The sequence below is a fragment of the Stenella coeruleoalba genome (genome assembly GCF_951394435.1).
Source record: "Stenella coeruleoalba genome assembly, chromosome: 5".
NCBI lineage: Eukaryota > Metazoa > Chordata > Mammalia > Artiodactyla > Delphinidae > Stenella > Stenella coeruleoalba.
In genome coordinates this window covers 137,893,301-137,913,672 of record NC_137150.1, presented here as the reverse complement: position 1 = coordinate 137,913,672, position 20,372 = coordinate 137,893,301, and the positions used below count along the sequence as shown (strand labels likewise).

At 45.1% G+C, this 20,372-nt stretch overlaps 1 protein-coding gene across 9 annotated transcripts in view; it reads left to right on the top strand.

Annotated features, from left to right (window-relative positions):
• Positions 1-2,571: 2,571 nt before the first annotated feature.
• Positions 2,572-20,372, top strand: part of ERG (ETS transcription factor ERG) — a 278,833-nt gene continuing 261,032 nt past the window's right edge. For 4 of the 9 annotated variants that reach the window (XM_079921908.1, XM_079921907.1, XM_079921909.1 and 1 more), the window contains exon 1: positions 2,572-2,779. The gene's annotated coding sequence lies outside the window, so the exon portion shown is untranslated. The other 5 variants (XM_079921911.1, XM_079921910.1, XM_079921913.1 and 2 more) reach the window with 4 other exon arrangements.

Sequence of the window (20,372 nt, the reverse complement as noted above, 5' to 3'; positions counted from 1 at the left end):
CCCCGCCCCTTCTCTCTCTGTGTGGTATATTTGGGGGAATGGGAGAGAGTAGCAAGGACGAGCCGCAGATGACATTGTTTCAAATATTGTGGTTTTTCTGAACTCATTTTTTCTGTTCTCAACAGTGGTAATGGGTGGTTGAAATCATGTTCTACTATGAAAGTACAGTTCTTAATTCATAAAGCAAGCTCCTTTGTCAGTTAGCACACATTGTATTATTTTCAGCATGGTTCTATATTATTAGAGTATTTGGTACAAGTGATGACGTTGAAGGACCTTTGCTAGGGTAACGTATTGCAAAGCAGAGTCATTGCCGTGGACTGCGGATCTCATCGGTCAGGTTGAGAATCTATTCACTTTAAAGCACTCCCCTAAATGACAAAGGCTCTCTGTGGTGAGGTTTGGACATGAGTGGCTAAGAGGAAGATTTCAAAATACAGTGAGGTTTCTTGGATCTGGAATCTTTGGAGAATAGTTCTAAAGAATAGGAACCGAAATATGCAATTGATAGTTTAGGGGGGAGGCAGGTTGAATATTTTTCAAGATCGTGTGAATGGCAATACCGTGACTTCTGTGATACTAGCGAGCAATTCAAAGGAGTCAACCAATTCTGCCAAGTTTGATTCTAGTACAGGTTGTGAAAACTGACATAACCCTAGTACTAAATATGCACTTTTTAATATGCATTCTGCTTTTTTGTACCGCATCCTCAGAAAGAAAAGGGTTGCATGCCTCTCAGAAACTTAATCTGTTTTCCATACTTATTTTTATTGGTATCTTCTCCTGGCCACCTATGGAGAAGTGGGCTTGCATCCCATCTACCATGGTGTGCCTGTTTGTTCAAGAAATTTCCTAGGAACGCATTTGTAGTTCGTGAAGGTTGTCCACTTAAAAGAGAGGTACTTCCTTGGAGAGTGTGGAATGGTAGGTTTTCATATCCATGATTTCATTTTGGCATCTCTAGGGTTAAAGAACCTCTTGGAATCTATAGGTCCTGGAGAAGGCGGTTTCTAAACTCAGCTGCTTAGACCCATCCTATTTTTTCCTCAGCAAACAGGAAATGGAGGCCTGAAGGGCTTTTTTTTTTTTTTTCTTTAAACTGGAAATTGTGTGGAGAGGGGGCATACTGGTGATGCCCACTTACAACCCTGAGCCTGACCCAGACTTGGGGGTCTCTGTGTGTTTTTTCTTCCCTCTCTTTTTTTTTTTCTATTATTTTGGCAGACTTTTTGGAATGTCTGGGAGCTAAGGGCTTTGCTTCATGGAGCAGAATTCTGAAGCAAGAAAAAGAGAAAGTTATAGACTAAACCACAGAAATGTAAACACGTCTGCAGCTAAAATAACTCCACTTTCATTGAAAACACTCCTTCACAATCAGACTTCTGTGTGCTATGGTCAATAAAACTGCATGTTAATAGCGACCAATTAATAGATTATGTTGCCCGGCCTTAAACGTTGAGGGAGTTTTAATTATTATTTTTCAAATTAAAGAAGTGCTTATTCCCTCCCTTCCCTTGGGGTGGCAGGCGGTGGGGGGGGCTTAGTTTTCTTTCTGGCTGTTTGCTGAAATTCTTGGCTGTTAAAGTTTGGAGAGGGAGGGACACGAGTAGTTTTCACTTGGTCGGAAAGGGGAGAGTCTGCAAGAGGACGCTCTAGGTTGGGTTCCTAGCGATCAGGCAGGGACGGTCCCCGCGGGACATGAGTGAAGAGAAGCAGCAGTCAGGTAAGCGCGATTTTGATGTCAGAAATCACTTATAAACTAAAACATCTGGAGGGGCTTCGCAGTGCCCCCGGGCCGATGAGCCAGACCTCGCGGCTCCCCCTTTTGGAGGCTGTATCTTGCAGACACTGTTCTCAGGAGGGCCGCCGTCACCGCGTCTGTCCATCAGACCCCTGGACATCTTGGCATCCTCGCGACCGCACACCGCTGCTCCTCAGGCTCCTCCATCGGGTCCCAACGCTCTCGGGACGCGCGGGCAGTGACTCCAGGTCTTACTAAAGCCGGTGGCGCCTGGCACCGCGTCTCTTCATTACGCTGAGGGCAACGTCCTCTTAATTCTGATCAGCATCCCAGGCAGTCGATGGTCATTTTAAACTTCTCCCGAAACAACCAGTTTTAACTTTTATTATTTGTAATGTGTGTAACGGCCGAGGTTGGGTAAAAAGTTACTTCTCACCAAGTTCCGAGGAGCAAGCACCTCCGCGGCGTCCCCCACCTCCCGGGCCCTCCCCTCCCCTCGCCTGTTCTCCGGTCCTCGCTCCTCTCCCCTCCTGGGTTTCTCTCCCGCGCCGCCGAGGCCTGGACTCTGGCTTACTCCGTCCCAGGCTCCGCTTCTCCTCCTCTTCCTCCTCCGAGCCGCCAGATGCTTCCTAAAGCCAAGCGGGGTCCAGACCTGCCCGCGCCGCCCGCGCTCCCCGGCCCGAGGGCGCGCTCACGGCCACGCGCGCCCGCATACCCACGCGCACTTGGACGCGCGCGCGCGCGCACCCCCGCGCCCCGGGCCACTCACGCCCCCGCGCCCCGCCCCGCCCCCGGCGTGCACTCCCGGATCTCGAGCAGCGCGTCGGGGCGGCAGCCCTGCTCGGCGATTGGCGGGAGCCAGAGCCTCCCGGAGGCCGGCGCCCACACCATGGGCTGAGCCCGTCGGCGCCCAGGGACTCAGTGCCGCCCGGCTCGGCGCCCACGGCCAGGCACGCGCGCGGGCACACGCGGGCGCGGACACGCGCGGACACCCACGTGCGGGACACGCCCTCCCCCGACGGCGGCGCTCGCCTCTCGGTAAGTCCCGTGGCCCGCGCGCTCTGCCCGGCTCCTTCGCTGGAGGCGGCGGCGGGGACGGTGGCAGCGGGCTGACCCGGCTCTTCCGACGGCGCCGGGACAGGTGGGGTGTGGGACGCCGGGAGGCACGGCTCATCGTTGCCCGGGTCCTCGGAAGGCGCGCGCGCCCGGGACGGAGGGAGAGGAGTGGAGACCGCCGCAATAGGCGAGGGCCGGGAAAGCTGACCGCGGGGGCCTCGTCTGGGACACCGAGAAAGAGGTTATTTGTTGTTGTCTGGAATAGAAATAAGGCTCGAATTAAAGCCCACGCTTGGCTGAAAGTCGAGACGAGGTGTGGGCTTGACTGTCACTGCCGGGTCGGTCCTTCTGTGCGTGGAGTCGCCCTTCGACGGCGCTCTCACCGCGCGTTCCTAAACCTGGGCTTAGTCTCTTCTCTGCACTTCTGTCTCTGTCTTTTCACCTTCTGACACCTCAGCTTGCAGCTGTTATGTTTATATGCTTCCCGTTTACCACTTTAATTGGGAAACTTGGCATGTTTAAAAATTACATATATATATATATATATATATATATATATATGTATATCAGCTAGCCTTCTTGGTTTCTACCTGAAATCCAACATCTATGTATCGCTATTGTATATTGTATAGAGGCTTTACAAAAGGTACTGCATAGAATTATTTTTAACATTTTAAAGCAGTTAGATGCTATTACCAATAGCAGACTAAACTGCCCAATAAAATGGATAAACAATTTTAATGCCGATGTGAACTTAATACATAGAGTTGTTTATTTATTCGTTGGGATAATTTCGTTATCTTTCCAAAGAACATATTCATATGTGCCACGGATTTCCCACTGTGCATGTTTCTGGAGCTTCTGTAGTTCAGAAAACTTTCAATGTGATTTAAAAAATTTTTTAGTTTTCCCCTGGTGACATACATAGGGCATAGAGTTTATTTACCATTGAGATTATTTTTGAGTATTTTCAATTCTCTCCAAATAGCTTAGAGCCCTTGACCTGGCCTCAGCTACCCGTCACCTTATCACCAGGAGAACTGTCACATTCCTGGGTTTAACCCTTGCTTCGCTGGCAGCAGCTTGCACTGGCTTCATCAGTGGGAAGACCAGGCAATAGAAGTTACATAAAAATCCAACCAGATAAATTAACTCACTATGTGTCAAATTATGAATGAGCTAATTATACCATTGAAAGTACGATTCTAGTGGAAACCGGATGAGCTGTGCAAATTTGTGGCTACTATGCAAAGTTTTCTAATTCTGAAGAAAGGCATTATGAGTTCTACACATATCACAAATACAGTTTGCGGTCTGGTAACCCCAGCTTCGATTTGACTCAGTGACTTTTGGAAATTACACTAAGCCAGCAAATAGGTATTATATCTTTTTGAGTTATTTAAGAATATATAATTCCAGGTACACTTAAAATTTTGGTTTCTTCTCTTTTCTAACACTTTGTAATTCCTTCATGTTATTTTTAAATATTTGGGGTAGCGTTGTGATATATTATTTTCCATGTATCTATTCTCTCATGATGAGTTCTTGGTGATTTACTCTGATGCGCCTTCTTTAGGTAAATTTTTGAGAATTCTTGTTTACCATTGGATTATGTAATGGGACTGCATGTACACGTGTTTATAACCATTGCCTCCTCCACTTCTTGTTCTTTTTTTGTAAAAGCAACTTCATTTTAATTTTTATTTATTTATTTAAAATTTATTTATTTTTTGGCTGTGCTGGGTCTTCATGGCTGTGTGCGGGCTACTCATTGCGGTGGCTTCTCTTTGCGGAGCACGGGCTCTAGGCATGTGGGCTTCAGTAGTTGCAGTGCATGGGCTCAGTAGTTGTGGCTCACGGGCTCTAGAGCTCAGGCTCAGTAGTTGTGGCGCACGGGCTCAGTTGCTGTGCAGCATGTGGGATCTTCCCAGACCAGGGCTCAAACCCATGTCCTCCGCATTGGCAGGCAGATTCTTAACCACTGCACCACCAGGGAAGTCCTCGGTTTTGTTTTGGTATTAAAGAAAATTCTTGAGTTTCTCATCTCATAAAATCAGCTATTTTATTTGTGGTAAGGGCTGAGATCCCAGTGGAGTGCCGGATATATAAGTAAAAAGTAAAGCCTCTTTGAAAGATGTCAACCTTGATTTTCAACTTATGTACTATTCTAAAATTTTATATATTGTGCGTATATGGAATATATATTTTGTAAGTAGGTAATAGGAAATTTTCAACTTTTTTTTCTAAAATTAATATTAGCTCTGGTCTTTCCTTGTTACCTGTCCTTAAACAACAACAACAAAAATAATAAAAGGGGGATTTAGTTCTTCACAAGACAGAGGAGCTAATGTTCCTGAGATCTTTTGCTATTCCCCAGTGAAAAACCAGAGCAGGTCAGCATCAGTCATATGATATGGAGGGTGGGGAGACAGTGTCGTGTTGAATAAATGTCGGTGCCACTCAGTCTTTCATGGAACTTCATTCAGGAGGTGTCGACAGAGAGACACCCGCTTCTAGTGAGACTACTGGAGCCTGGGAAGCAAGAAGTGGTCCAGGTAACTTAGATCAGAAGGAAGTCATTATAAGCAGAATCCCGGCTTTGTGATGCTGCAAGTCAGTGCTCCGTTTAAGCTGGGGGTCGATCTCTCTAAATGCAGGTCTCTTTGTCACCTCCTGGCTTGATCACCCTTTGCTTCCTGGACAAGCTTTTCCAGTGAGGAGGAGAATGCCAAAGGGGTTCCATTTTCTTTCTCCAACGTGTAAGGATACTTGGGCATTCCCAGGGTATATCGTCCTTCAAAACACAGGCTTTGTTTATGATCTGCACCTTGAATTTGGAACTCTTCAAACCTTTTGAGTTGCATTTGTAAGAAAAACAAGCTGACGCAACAGAGGGATTCAAATATTTTGGACACAATTTCAGAAAATTTTGATACGTGGTGGTAGCAGTGTGAGTTCTGGGGGGGGACTTTGAAAGTCCCTGCCGTAGTTGGTGACACTCACACAGGAGGTCTCCTAGCTGCCCCTGTATTGTTGATGTCACGATGGCATCTTCCTTGGTGCTTGTTTGCACCCTCACGTGGCTTAGGAACAGGTAATTATCTGTACATTGTCAGTATACACCTTCTCACATTGATAGATTCAAAGCAGTTATTCTGTAGATTAAAAAAACAGAAGTCTCCGATGGCTGGGCTCTCATTCGCACCAGTTTTTCAAAATAGCCAGGGGGAAATGTTGCCCTTTTAACTTTTTTACCTTTTATTTTAAACATTTTAGTACTTAGAAGAGAGAGGATTCGGTGCTCTATGTTTGTAACATTGCAGATCTAGTGAAGGTAGTGAAGTGATCTGAAGGCGAGTGATCTAAAATTACTTTGCTAAATTTAAGCATAAGTAAGATGTAGACACCACCAAGTAATTAAAGGGTGCATCTAAAAATGGAGCACTGGGTCTGCGTTTTAGATTTAAAGTAACTTTTAAGTTCTTCTATTTTGACAGTGGCCTGTCATAATCTGGAAGACCCTGATTGCGTGTGAGAAGCAGTAATTTAACAATGAAAGTAAGGGGTTCAGTTACCTTGACTCAGCGCCTGGTCAGAAGCAGGAGCAAAGAAAGTTTAGTTCTGAGACTTTTTCCCGTTTCAGAATGGCTGTGGCTGAAGCCTACAATATCCTTAAAGTGTGTACAATAGGCCTTTTGAATTAATTTATCACTTTTGAAAATCACAACCCTAGAGAATTAGACGGGAGATCTGATCTAGAACAAACTGTTAGCATGTCTCAGGGATTTGAAAACCTAGATCTGTAGTTAAAACATACCACCTAATTTTGAACTGTTTCAGTGGGAATGAGATTTTCACACGTTAGTGTCTCATATCGGATTCCTTTTAGTGCTACTATTATTTTAATAATTATTCCCCCAGGAAAACCTACTCTGGGGGAGAAAAACATGCCTGCAATGGATAGGAAGAAAAACATATATTGTAAAAAATAATAAATAAATGAAAAATAAAACCTAAAGAATGGTTAAAAAAAAAGAAAAAGAAAAAAACAGGCACATCTACGGTGATTTTTCAAAAACAGGAAACCCTTACTTTCACTTGATTAAGGGTTTGGCTGAGGTCTCCAAACCTTCATTTCAAAGTGAAGAAGAGTGTTTGCCCCTTAGTTTGAGTACAGGGGAATGAAGGGGCCCAGCTTTGAGCGGTAATGTACTCGTTTGGTCATATTTCCACTGAGTGATTTTCTGTTCTTGGTGGGGAGATTCGTTTCCTCCGTGAGGGAGTGGAAATGTGGGTTATGGATCCTCGGGGCTCTACGAAAGTAGTTAAGTTGCAAAGTAAAAGAGAGATGCGTGTGCAAGTTTTTCGGTGCTCTAGGCAGGGAGGTTTGTGTCACCACCTTGAGGAAGGATTCGTTTGCGAAAAGTCATAAGCAGCATCGCGGAAATGGATTAACTGGTGTCGTGCACCTTTCTGTCTGAGCTAAGCTGGGCGTCAGGCTCTGTGCTCTTCTGAACAACAGGAGAAACCCAAGATCTTACTATGTGTGTTAACGACCCGTTGCCTTAATATAATCAATTGATTGGAACAGGCAATGGAAAAGCAGTGTTCCCTCCTCTCTGTGCTACTGGTGCTTGGAATTCTGCGTGTGCTGGAGAGAATGAAGAGCTCAGGCTTTTGAGTAGAGGTTGAAAGAAGCTGTTTTGAGGAGGCTGGCGGGAGGGAGGTGATCACGGTGGCACCTTGGGACCCCAGGAGTGAACAAGGACGGTTTCAGGATTCTTCCATGGGACGTACAAAGAACCAAGCTGAATATAAATAATAGCTGAAGTGTGTGCTAGTAAAATGAAATGTTTGGAAACACAAACCATGCACACTTGCCATCTCAACATAAAACTTGAAATTAAATATATCAGAAAATCGAGATTTCTTTTTATTGGGAAACAAGACGCCAATTGGCGTCTTAGGGACATTTTAAGAAGATCGCATTTTAAGAAGAATGGAATCTCATTAAAATCATATCCAACCTCCCGAAGCTGATGTGGGCCTGCTGCCGGATTTACAGATCTGGGTCTATAATTGCTCAAAATTTAAACGTGCCTTGTGCAAGCCTGGCGCTTTCTGGAGTGCAAGTTACAGTAGCAAGATGACAGAATAAGCGAAAGTGGAGGAAAAAATTTGCCTCTTCAGTAGTGCAAAGTACTTTCTAGTCTGTTTGACCCTGGCAGGAACATTTACTTCTCTACAGAGTTTTAAAATAGAAATAATGACAATGAAGTTCAAATCCAGGGAATACTGAGAGTCTTTTCTGGAGAAGGGGTGTTAGGTCAGCATATTACCAGGATTTAAGTTCTGAAACCCCACCCCAAACCGTGCCATTAAAGCAGAGAAAGAGATGGTTGCTTGCAGGGTCAAAGGGAGAGGGTTTTACAGCTGAAGTAGTATCAGGTCCGAAATGGCTTCTAATCCCATCTCATGAGAAAATTTGATGGATTTTTGCAGTTTTCTAAGGCTTATAAATATAGATGATTAAACAGAACATCCCACAAGACCAGTTTCTCCTACGTACTTTATTCCCAAATTGTAAAACTGGAGGTAAGTCCAGAAGAATCATCCCCTAAGTATGTAGAACCCTCAGTAAACTCCTGGGAGGCAGAGAAGGGGTTATATCTGTTTTAATTTTAAGATCGCATTTGTAACTATGTTTTGCACGCATATAAGTTTTTCTTTGCAAACGTTAAGCGTTAAATCGTGTTGAATTTTCTTTATTAAATTGAGGCAACCTGGAAACACATTTCTCAATCAAAATTTATTGATCACCTATTAAATGAGAGCACTGTCCTGAAAGAGAGATGGGAATGTGGATCGCATAGGGACTGTTAAGACACTGGACATATCTAGAGATTAGAAAAGCAACTGCACATGTAATGGAAAAGCCAGAACACTTCAGAGCTTGCCTGTCTGCCTGTTTGATCCCAGCCATTAGTGGCCTGCCTCAAGTATTCTTTGCTCAACTAGTTGTATTGACAACATGTAAAAGAAACTATAGCCCCTTCCACTCCAAATAGCTAATAGCATTCACTCTGAACGCAACGTCCTTGGGATAGACATCCACAGGTGGAAATTCATGCAGGAGAACGCAGGGAGTGCCGAGCAGGGAGAGACCTGTCTGAGGTCAGATTTGACCCAGACTTGGAAGGTTCAGGACTGCAGCAGAGGAGGGGCATTCTGAGTCACAGAGAGGCAAGCGCCAGGAAGAGACTAGAAGGGCAAGCTGATCTTTCAGTGCAAGGCACTGTGGGGAAGCCTCGGGTCAGGCCTTCAGGAGCTGAAATCTAGAAAGGGAGTGAGTGTACATGCTACTGAATCTATAAGGGGGGTGAAAGCACAGGTCATGGGATCTAGAAAGGGGATGAACACACAGGCCATGGGATCTAGAAAGGGGGTGAACGCACAGCCCATGGGATCTAGAAAGGGGATGAACGCACAGGCCATGGGCTCTAGAAAGGGGGTGAACGCACAGGCCATGGGATCTAGAAAGGGGATGAACGCACAGGCCATGGGTTCTAGAAAGGGGGTGAACACACAGGCCATGGGTTCTAGAAGGGGGATGAACACACAGGCCATGGGATCTAGAAGGGGGATGAACACACAGGCCATGGGATCTAGAAGGGGGATGAACACACAGGCCATGGGTTCTAGAAAGGGAGTGAACGCACAGGCCATGCGTTCTAGAAAGGGGATGAACACACAGGCCATGGGTTCTAGAAAGGGGGTGAATGCACAGGCCAACAAAAATGGCACATTCATCAGTGCCACCTGCTTGAACCAGGCTGGTGTGACAGTGAGCCAGGGTCCTAGGCTGTGCAGTGATGGAGGGAGTGGTCCCTAGGGGGCTCTGATGTGCTGCATTCGGGGCCATGACAGAGACCATCCCCATGCCTGCTGTAGGTCAGCTGTTGGGCAAGCTTGTTATCTTATCAAGATTTGGGTCTTATCAAGACTTGGGGTCGACTCAGCATGAGGAGTAGTTGTCTGAGTTGGATGTCATTCATCCAGCTTGGAGGTGTGCGTGTGCCCCAGCTCCGGCACGGGTGCAGGATCCTGTGACCTCCTGGGTGGGCTGCCACGTTCTTAGCTCCTCTTCCCGTTCTTGCCCTTGTTTCCCTTTAGCCTCATCTCTATTGTTTAATTTGCATCTACTTCGGAATTTTTAAAAAACCTTGTTATATCACCTGTATCCTTGTGGATCACTTTAAATCCTTTTACGGAACAAGATAGATTGTAAATAAAATAGTCCACCTCCTAAGAATCATACAATCGAAAAGGGATCTAGACCATGCCAGAGGAAGACCAAAAAATGCTTCCCGAAGGTTGGTGCGTTGGGCCTGCACCATGGCGTGTCCTGGCTCTAGATAGGCAGGGATGGGGGTGGGAGGGCAGCCGCAGTCAGGCACTGCGGTGCTCTGAGTGTGGGAAGTGCCCCCTGGGAGCTGGGGGACACAGCACAGGAACTGCCCAACCCCTGGTGTTGGAAGGACCAAGCTAGACACCAAGTGTGAAGTTAAAAGGCAGGGAATAAAGTAAGCTTGCAAAGGAGAAGCGAGTTGTGATGTTTAGAGCATGGTCACTGACCTTGACTCCACCAGGCGGTGCAGACATGGGATCCCTGTTGCCCCAGGGCATCCTCACCACGGCTCTGTGAAGGTGGTGTTTTATTGCCCCATTTTCCAGAGTAGCAAAGTGAGGCTTGGGAGAGCTGAGTGATGTGCCCACAGTCACACAGATAGAGCCAGAGCAGAGTCCGAACCCAGCTGGGGTTTGGCCCTGGATCCCCACTGCTACGGGGAGTTCTCTTGGTCAGCCCAGAGGGTCCACTTATGGAAATGACAAGAAGGGGGCAGGGTGACATGGAGGCAGGGTGGGTGGAAGGTCAGAGCAGCGCTGGGCAGGGGATATAGAATGTGAGTCTCACGTGTACTTTTAGAAAGGAAAAAGAAACATGAAATTAATAATTAACTATTATTATTAAAAATTAAGAATCTATTTTACGTAATAGATGTCCAAAATATTATCACTTCAAGTGTCATCTATATAAAAATATTGATGAGCTCTTTTACATTTTTTTCTGTATTAAATCTTCAGAATCAAGTGTGTGGGTTACATGGAGCACATCTCAATTTGCACTGGCCACATTTCATGGGCTCAGTAGCCACATGTGGCTCTTGTATTGGACAGTGCAGGTCGACACTATTCAGCATAGGTGTTCAGGATTCATATAATTAGGAGCTGTGACGTCTACTGTATAACTTGATCACAGTAATAGAATTTTTGTGACTTCGTGTCCCCCTTGGCAATATCGCCCAATATATCACGCTGGAGCCAGAAATGATAGCAATAAAAATGTGAACGCGGGCTTCCCTGGTGGCGCAGTGGTTGAGAGTCCACCTGCCGATGCAGGGGACACGGGTTCGTGCCCCGGTCCGGGAAGATCCCACGTGCCGCGGAGTGGCTGGGCCCGTGAGTCATGGCCGCTGAGCCTGCACGTCCGGAGCCTGTGCTCCGCAACGGGAGAGGCCACAACAGTGAGAGGCCCGCGTACTGCAAAAAAAAAAAAAAAAAAAAGTGAATGCTAGCATGGTATGTTCTGTATCAAACCTGCAGTTTTCAGATTGCAGAGATCACGTATGTATGATTTCCTGTTGACTCACTTCATGCTTTTAAGAGGCAAAACCAAATATCTGCTTTCAGACTGAAACTTCATGTGCCTGGTGACAAATAGTGCTGCTTTTGTTGGAATCATGCTCTGACAGCTTCTCGTATAAACATCTTATTTGAGTATTCCCTGTTTAAGGGTAATCCCGGCAGGATGACACATTACTTATTTTGCCCGTGGACAGTGTCTTGAGGATAATACAATTTATCATTTTGAGGAATAGCGTTCTTGAGGTGCTAGAATCCCAGAGAAAGAAAGGGTAGCCATCAGATGGATTGCTGCGGAGTTAACTTCTCAGAGCACACGTTCGCACAATTTGGTGATGACAGATTGCATCTAATGCGGGCCTTTCCCTCTCCTGTAACGCTGAAGTTCATAGCCAAGTCAGTCACATGCTGCTTATTACTGCCGGTGTACTATGTGTAATGTGTCGTTGAATAACTTAGCCCTTTTACCGTCTGCATGTTTTAGAGCTGATTTAATTTAATTTTTATGCAAAGTCAAAACCTTCCCTACAGATTCTTACTCATTCACCTTCCCCTGAATAAGAAGTGTGTGTTCAGTTCAGGGCCCGGTCGGCAGTGAACTCCTTGTCTGCACGTTTTTCTAGATAGTTTGTGTTCGTTACCACCCGTGCAGGAGGGCATTTCACTCCATTGTTCTGGTTTATTTTTGCTGGTGGGCAGTGCTTACTGTAAACAAAACAAAAGTGTGTTAAATAAGATATGTGTGCCTTTTCTCAAGTCGAATTTGCTGTGCAGAATCGAACACCTAATTCAGGGCAGTTATTGGCATCCCAACACAGATAGAAAGGATTTTGCGATTTATTAAAAAAACCCAGAGAACTCAGAACTAACAAATGTGGCTTTGTGTGCTGGTCTAGACGTTCCGCATCTCTCATTGTCGGGATGCTTCATTTTAGGTCAGCAAGGAATAAACCAAAAAGCGAGAGTGTTTGTGCAGTGTATGTTTCTGCTGCTTTCAAACACAGGCAACACGTTAAATCTTGTAGCTCAGTCCTGTTTCGCTCCACGCGGAGCATCGGTCGCCAGGTGAGATCCTGTTAACATAACTGCAGTTCTGTTCCAGGACCTACGGCGTGTCCACTCGATGCCATACGCCGCGTTCATTGCACCACTTTCCCACGGGAGTACAAATTTAATTTAAAGTCTAAATTATATTTGAGAAGTCTGAAGCACATTAAGCCTTCTTGAATAATTCACTCGGGGTTATGTTCAGTGAACATGCGTAAATATGAGAACGTGCGAGGCAAGTGGTCTAAACAGAGCGAATACGAGACCACACTGATGCGAGCCACATGTGCTTAAAATCTTGGAGGAAAAACCGTGCCGTCACGGGCACCCAGAGCCTTCGACTGGCAGCGTGGCTCGGCAGGGAAAGTTGAGGTCCAGTTGCTTCTGTGTGGGGTCCTTGCAAGTTGCCACATCCTCAGACAAGACCTTGGAGGCAAATTGCTGAACGGCTCTGACAGCTCGTGGCTGCAGCTGTGGGCTGGGGCACAGAGAAGGTGACAGGGACCCAGCGGGTCTGCCCATCCCCACATGGATTCCCCACCAGCTTCTCTGGTTGGGTGTTCGTGGGTGTGAAATGGCTAAAATGTGCTCTTGGAAACTGCTGTATTTAGGTAACTTGGATTAAGAATGTCAGCTGTGGAGTGTTTTCTTTCTCCCCTTCGGGATGAACAGCTTTCATATGCTGTAGGGATGTGTGGGCGGATTCAGTGACAGGACCAGTAACACCCAGTAGAGTCACCTTATGAAGGCGTTGCTAAGCACTTCCCTGTTCCTGTGGTCTCTAAACTCACTGATCCCCCTCTCTGCAGCGAGAGCCCCTGTCCCTCCTGCACGGGTCTTATTTCCTCAAGTGTCTGGATAGCACGGTTTTGATGGTGAGCGTCAGCGAAGTGTCACCTGCAGTGGACACGCACAGGGGCTAAAAGAAACAAGGCAGTGAGTCTAATGAAATCAGGCTGCAGATGTGAAGCGATTTTGGAATATCCTGCCCCTGGTTTCTGTCCTGTGTCTGGTTTTCATGGAAATTTGTGTCTGGGAATGAGGGGGAATCGGAGTGGATTTGCTGGAGGCAGGTGACTGCGTTCTTTGGCCCCGGCTGTCAGGACTCTGGTCCAGGCACTTCCGAAGAGGGGAGGGAGTCAGAGGCCTTAGGAGATTCAATGGGCACCGTGCAATCTTTATCAGACAGGGAGGATTTTCGCAGACTTCCTGATATTTGAAAATTATTCATAAGTCTGCCCTAGTCTGGGAGTTTTAGCACCAAAAACATACCCCACTTACTGTCCGTAAATTACATTTTGAGGTCATCACAGAGTTACTTCTGTATTCTGTGATGCTGGCTTACGTAACCTCTGAGATTACGAGTCAAAATGACTCCATTTCTCTCTCCAGCAAGGGCACAGACAGCGCAGGTCAGGAAAACATGTAGCATCGTGGATGGCCCTGTTGGAAATATAGGCTATCTCTCCAAAGGGCTGGGAATGAGTTCCGGCTTAACCCAGATGAAAGAAGATACAGAAAGTGGACATGAGGATGAGAATCAGTTACGTTGGCACTGGCAAAGGAAGCAAGATAAAACACCGTTTTTTAGTCTTGGCTCCAAGCAAGTAAAAAAAAAAAGAATTGCACATCATGTATTTGAGAAAGATAAACGCATGCTTCCTTTCTGGAATAAGTAAGCTTCTTAATAGACTAAGGCAAGGCAAAGATTGTTTGCTGCGTTGGATATTTAATATGGAATGAGAAGATATTCTGAGAGATCTTTAGTTCGTAGACATTTAAAAAAAATAGGTCACTGTTTTCAAATAAGTACAAGCATCTGCTTCATTTGCATTAGCGTATTAGCTCTTTATTTCTTTCCTTTTCTAGTTTTTGTTTTTCTCTTTGGTTTTGTTTCTTGCGCTCAATGCCCATTGGCTTCTAAAACAAGAGGAGACATGTATGTGAACTGTTGGTTAAAGAGTATCTCAGTGTAGCATAACTCTTCCAATTCCCAGTTTACAAAGAAATCATTATGGGCACATCGTAAACAGACTGGAGTAAATGCAAACAGGATTTCTTTATCACTGAAGCACCGGTGCTAAACATATCGAGAAGTCATAATATTTTGGGATGCAGTTACCCTTAGGCTTAAATTATTTTTCAACCTTTTTTCATAACCAATCCCCTAAGGAGTCTTTTCAGACATTTTTTCCCCTAATCACCCTTCTCCCACCTGAAAATTTAACACCACAGTTACACAGCATATCGGTTTAGGAATCTTACATTATACATATACATGTATATCTACATTTAGGTGTATCTGTGCTTTATACATAAAAGAGTGAGACCTTCTTTCCTCCTCCAAGAACAGATTTTAGCCTCCTTGGGAATGCATGGCTTAACTTCGAGAGATGCTGATTGTTTAGAGAAGAGATGGCCGATGCCACTCCGTGATCTTAGAAGGGATTGACAGAGGGGGGGTAATCCAAGGGAACTCAGGACATTATGCTGGGGAATTACGTTCTCCTTTGTATCCAGAGTGCCCTGAAAACTGACGGTATTAAAGCAAGGGCAATTTTATTTTTTTATTGAAGTATAGTTGATTTACAGTGTTGGGTTAATTTCAAGCAAATGAAGTTGATAGCTCCTTGTGTATTTCTCAGAGGGCTCCATTGACCATGTATTTCTGCCAACCACACACTCCGCACGAGAACAGGTGATGGGGTGCTTATCAGACTTAGGCTATACACGATCAGCAAGTCTTCAGAAACACCCAAGTTGCAAATACAAGTCCCCATGAGGCCAGGGAACCCTTGCGTGTCAGTGACCAGAAAGGCCACCTTTACTTCCCCATCTGGGCAGGAGCACCCTTCCTCTGCTTCTGCAGACAGCGCTTCCCCATTGTCTCAGATGTAGAAATACAGGTTGTGTGGCCGATTGGATGCAGCTGGATCCCTTTGGCGCTAAGGTTTCCCCTCTAGTAAAAATGGAAATATATTAAACAATAAACAGCCCCCCCAAACACGCCAAGTTGAAACCAAAAATCAATCAGAAGAGAAAAACATTTGGGCCAGTGTCAAGAGAAACAAAACCAAGCCAGCACAAATTTTTATGAAAATGATCACTGTATAGTATTTCCATGAACAGGCAGCTGACTCAGAGGTGGAAGGGTGAGTGTTCTGAGCAGCCTGTCCCCGGCCGGAGCTGATGGGATACTTACTAGAAGGGACCGGACCCAGTGATACCAAAAATAGGAATAACTGGATGAGGGAAAAAACCAGATTCTTAGGAAGGGAGAGACGTGCGAGCTGTGAAACCAGGGCGGTTTGGTGAGAAGCTCACATTGTACTTGAGTTTCCCCTCCTCGCCAGCAGTCCTGCCAAATCCTCTGGTTCTCAAAGTCAGTAATAGTATCCAGAGTCCCTTTTCTTCTAGAATAATCAAATGATAAATAACATTACTGTGAGTGCAGAGCGCACAAAGGTTAAGTTTTTAAAAAATGCTTACCTCCAGCTCATGGTATAGGAGGAGTTATGATATTTTCTGGTAGTATGCTTCTTTCTGGAATGTCACCAAGAAATTTGCTTCTGTTGAGATAGGTGATCCAGGCGGGTATCTGGGCCTAGAGCATCTCTGAGCCCGTGATGTGATGCAGAGCCTGGCGGCTCCTCTGCCCCACCCCTGACGCTGTCTGTGCTGTGCATCTGGAAGGTAAAAGGTGCATTTTCATGGATTCTTTTTGTCTTTGTTGTCTCCGTTTGAAGAGGTCCTAACCTCCAAGCAAGTCACATTTAATTATGAAAGCTCTCTCTCCTAACCCTTCCCCCTCTTCTTCACACAAGGCTTCTTTTTCATTTCTTACAAATAGTTAGATCACCAGTGGGTGATCCACAGTCAGAATTTTGAAAACCAAACAGGAGAATTGACCAAGTGCTATGACGTGGTCACATGAAGAACAGATTTGGAAGTTGATGAGTGCTTGCCCTTAAAAATCGCTCAGAATGCCTCTTCAAACGATGACTGCTCTCACAGTATGTGCCATAGTAAAATTACAGTGTTATTTACTTTTTTTGGTAATAGGACCAGATTAGATGACGCACCACAGTGTATGCCTAAACACTTATTTATATTACAAGCTGTGTATCTGGTCTTCTGTAGCCATCGTTGACACTTACTTCACTCCACCTTTTCTGGAGAATTCCCTTTGAACTTACTAATTGAGACTGTTGACTATAAAGCAGTCTAGGAATTTAGAAAACATTGAGGATCCTAACCAACCAGGATCAGTGATAACAGGAAGTCCACGTCTGTATCCAGAAAAGTAAATATCAAATACCATTTGGTTTTCTAGGCCATTTCAGCATTGTTTCACTGCTTGGCTCAATTGTCTTTAACATGATTTTTGCATGGCATTCCCCCGCCCCAAATCTTTTAATAAACATAAGCTATTACATACACACACACACACACACACACACACACACACGTTCACACATATATATAATCTAGTACATAGATTTCATGTGTACTGTACATATAATCTATTGCATAGATTACAATATTGCAATAATCCTGTAAATATTGTGATAACCTCTCACCAGGGCCTAGAATTCAGGATAAGTTGTCTCTTCTTAGACCACATTCAGAGAGGTCTGAGGAGGACCCCAGTCTTACTGAATTTCACTCTGTTGCTAATTACTCAGGTAGAAAAAGACCATGTTCTATGTGATCTCCTTCTATGGGGCTCCTATAGGTCAAGGCACCTGCTGTCCGTGTACGGGAAGGCTCCACACCTAAACAGAAGCCTTCACCAGACTAGTGGAACCTGGAGAAAGTTCCTTTAACATTGGAGAGTTGAATCCCCTTTAAAAATATAAGATTTTTAAAAGCAAAGATGTCTTCCCATTATTTTATAGTATGTTGTAATAAATAGAAGCTTCTTTTAAAAGGGATTCTTCTACTGGGTAAAGATAGCATCACGTTGGTTTGCAGACAGAATGCCACTCTAAAAAATGGAGCCCCATTTTCACTGGAGTCAGAAAGGCAGTCACCGTCCCTGCTTCTCCCTTCCCTCTTTATGCCTTGGCCTTGATTCAGGCTGTCAACTCCAAGTCCATCCACAGTGGATCCAGGGTGCCACCCAGAGAGGGGGTGAGTGTGGCTGGAAAGACCCTTCCAGGGAAGACAGACAACTTCACTCACGTTTGTTGAGCTGACGGGACAGAAAGGGAGCAGGGTGACAGAAGGGACTGTTATGGTCACGCTAGTCCCTGGGGACCCCAGCCTTCGGCAGTGGCTGGTTTCTTAGGGTGCTGGGCTGTGAGTCACCCCCTGCAGGGGAGGGTTTGTTACCTGCCCTGCATCACCAGTCAGCATTCCAGTCAAGGCCTTTGTGCTTCTCTTCTCATATTGACTTGAAATCTCTCGGAACACATGGGATTTACATAAACACACAATGTCACGATTCTCTACATTGACCAAAAATGGACCTGGGAAAATTTTCAGATGATCCTGCCAGCACTGAAATGGAACAATCTTGGTTGAGTCGAATCTACCTTTGACCTTTTGAGCGTTGTTCTCGTGGGTTGGGATATTTCAGGAGCGGGCTGATCACATGGGTCCTTTTGTTCCACAGAACACCTGAGTTTCTGTGTGTGGTCTGAAGGCCTGTTCTACCATAAGAAAGCATTTTGCCTCTTAAATAAAGAACCATTTTGCCTCTTAAATAAAGACTACCGTGCTCTTGGCTCTGGGGTGTGTCAAGTTTAGAAGAAGGAAGAGCTGTGTCCTGGCTCTGTCCCCCTGCAGACTTGCAGGTCCGTGGGCTGTAGGTGAGGTTCATGGAGTGCATGCAGGCTCACTAGGTATGTCCAGAAAGATGTTTTTGTTCCCCCCTTGGGGTTTAGTCCTGAGACTACCAATTAAACCATTCAATAAATCCTCCATTTTAGGTAGTAAAACCTAACTTTAGGTTTCCTGCTTGCTCCAGTATCCTGCTTGTTTGCTACTAGTTGGCAAAAGTCTGCTCCCCGGGCCTGGGGAGCAGACGCTTCACACTGCACCACATGTTCAAGCCTTTTTCTCACATATTTGGCGTTTGGTCTTCATTCCCTGACTGCTTTTATCTTGAGTTTCAAAAACTTCAGAAGATAGCGTTTTGCAGAACTCTGCAGCTTACTTGGTTCTTTTCAGTGGACAACTTTGATGCAAAGACTGAGGGAAGGGGGCATGGAGAAGGCAGTGGGTGTCAGGGTGGGTAAAGTGAAGGGTGAAGGCCTTTGCAACTTTTGCTCAGAATATGAAGGTCTGTCCCCTGCAGGTGTTTCATGCTCTGTGATCTGTAACTCAGCCCCTTCCGCATACTCAAAGCTTCTGGGGAAGACACACGCATGTTCTGAATGCCTACTGGGACCAGTTCATCCCTCCTACCTCTCCCAACAGCCTCCACCAATGATCCTGAATGTTACCAAGTCCAAGCTTGTACTGCTTGCTGCACGACAGGCCAATAAATCGAGAGATGAGTTACTGGGGCAAGGAATAGCGATTTTATTCGAAATACCAGCTGACCGAGAAGATGGCAGACTCATGTCCCAAAGAACCATCTTACCCGAGTTAGAATTCAGGCTGCTTTTATACTAAAAAGGGAGGGGGTTACAGTTGTTTGCTGCAACCTTTCTGGTGCCAGATCCTATATTCTTGCAACTGTCCGTGTGGGTCAGGTCATGATGTTCCTGTAAACCTCCAACAAGACAAATGTTATTCTCTGTTCTGCAACTTTTTAATCTCTATATGAATGGAAAAGTGTGACACCTTTAAAGGTCAGAGCCTTGAGAATGAGCTATCCTGTATATTTCAGGCTATAGGCAACATTCTTAACTTGCAGCAAAAGCGATAGAATACAAAGATTAAAGTAAAAGAAACAGATCCAATATGGAGTCAGATTTGTTCTTCCCTATTACACGAATGGTTTAGCAGGGCTAGAATTTGGGGGATTTGGAGGTGGGCTGTGTCTTCCTCATTGTCTGTCTCAGAGTCACAAATCCACTCTCTGGTTTCCTGATATTATTACAGTAAAAACAGCTCCCCTCTCATCCCTTGAATTTAGAAGGTCAGCGGGTGTAAGGAAGTTAACAAGGATATTCTGGGTTTGAGGCAGCCAAACTTTATTACCTACAAAGGAGAGATGAAACTCATGGAAAGTTGTCCTCTCACCCTGGAGACTTGGCAGGGAGCAGTGTGCCCCGAAAGATTCGGGTGAGAGTTTGGGTGTGTGTATAAATTTATTGGTTGACCAGGAGTGGGGCGTGAGGTGAAATCTATGTGAACAGTGTTAAAACGTTTAAAACGTACAAATGACATGTCTAAGCATTTTTGAACTTTGGAAGGCGATGTCTGTAATAGGCAGTCTCTATAATACTTTCTTCATTGTGGAAATATTAGAACATACAGATAGACAAAAATATTTAAATTAAATCTTTCCACACTCAGACCTTACAGCTACTGTCAATGTTGCATTTAATTCCAGAATGGTGGCAATTCTTTTGTATACACTTTTTTCCAAAAGTGGATCATATCACATATACTTTTATAACCTGTGTTTTTACTTAATATTGTAACTATCTGTCCATGTCAATAAATATGCTTAATGAAATATCTTTTTTCTGCCACATTATTTTAACACTGTCTAGGATTCCATTGTATGGCCCTATCATGATGGACTTCATCTATCCTCTCTGTTGAGTATTTAGGCTGTTTCCAGTTTTCTCTATTATAAACCAAGAGCTCTCCATCTTGGCTGCTGAATACAGATGCCCTGGCCCCATCACAGTCCAATTAAATCAGG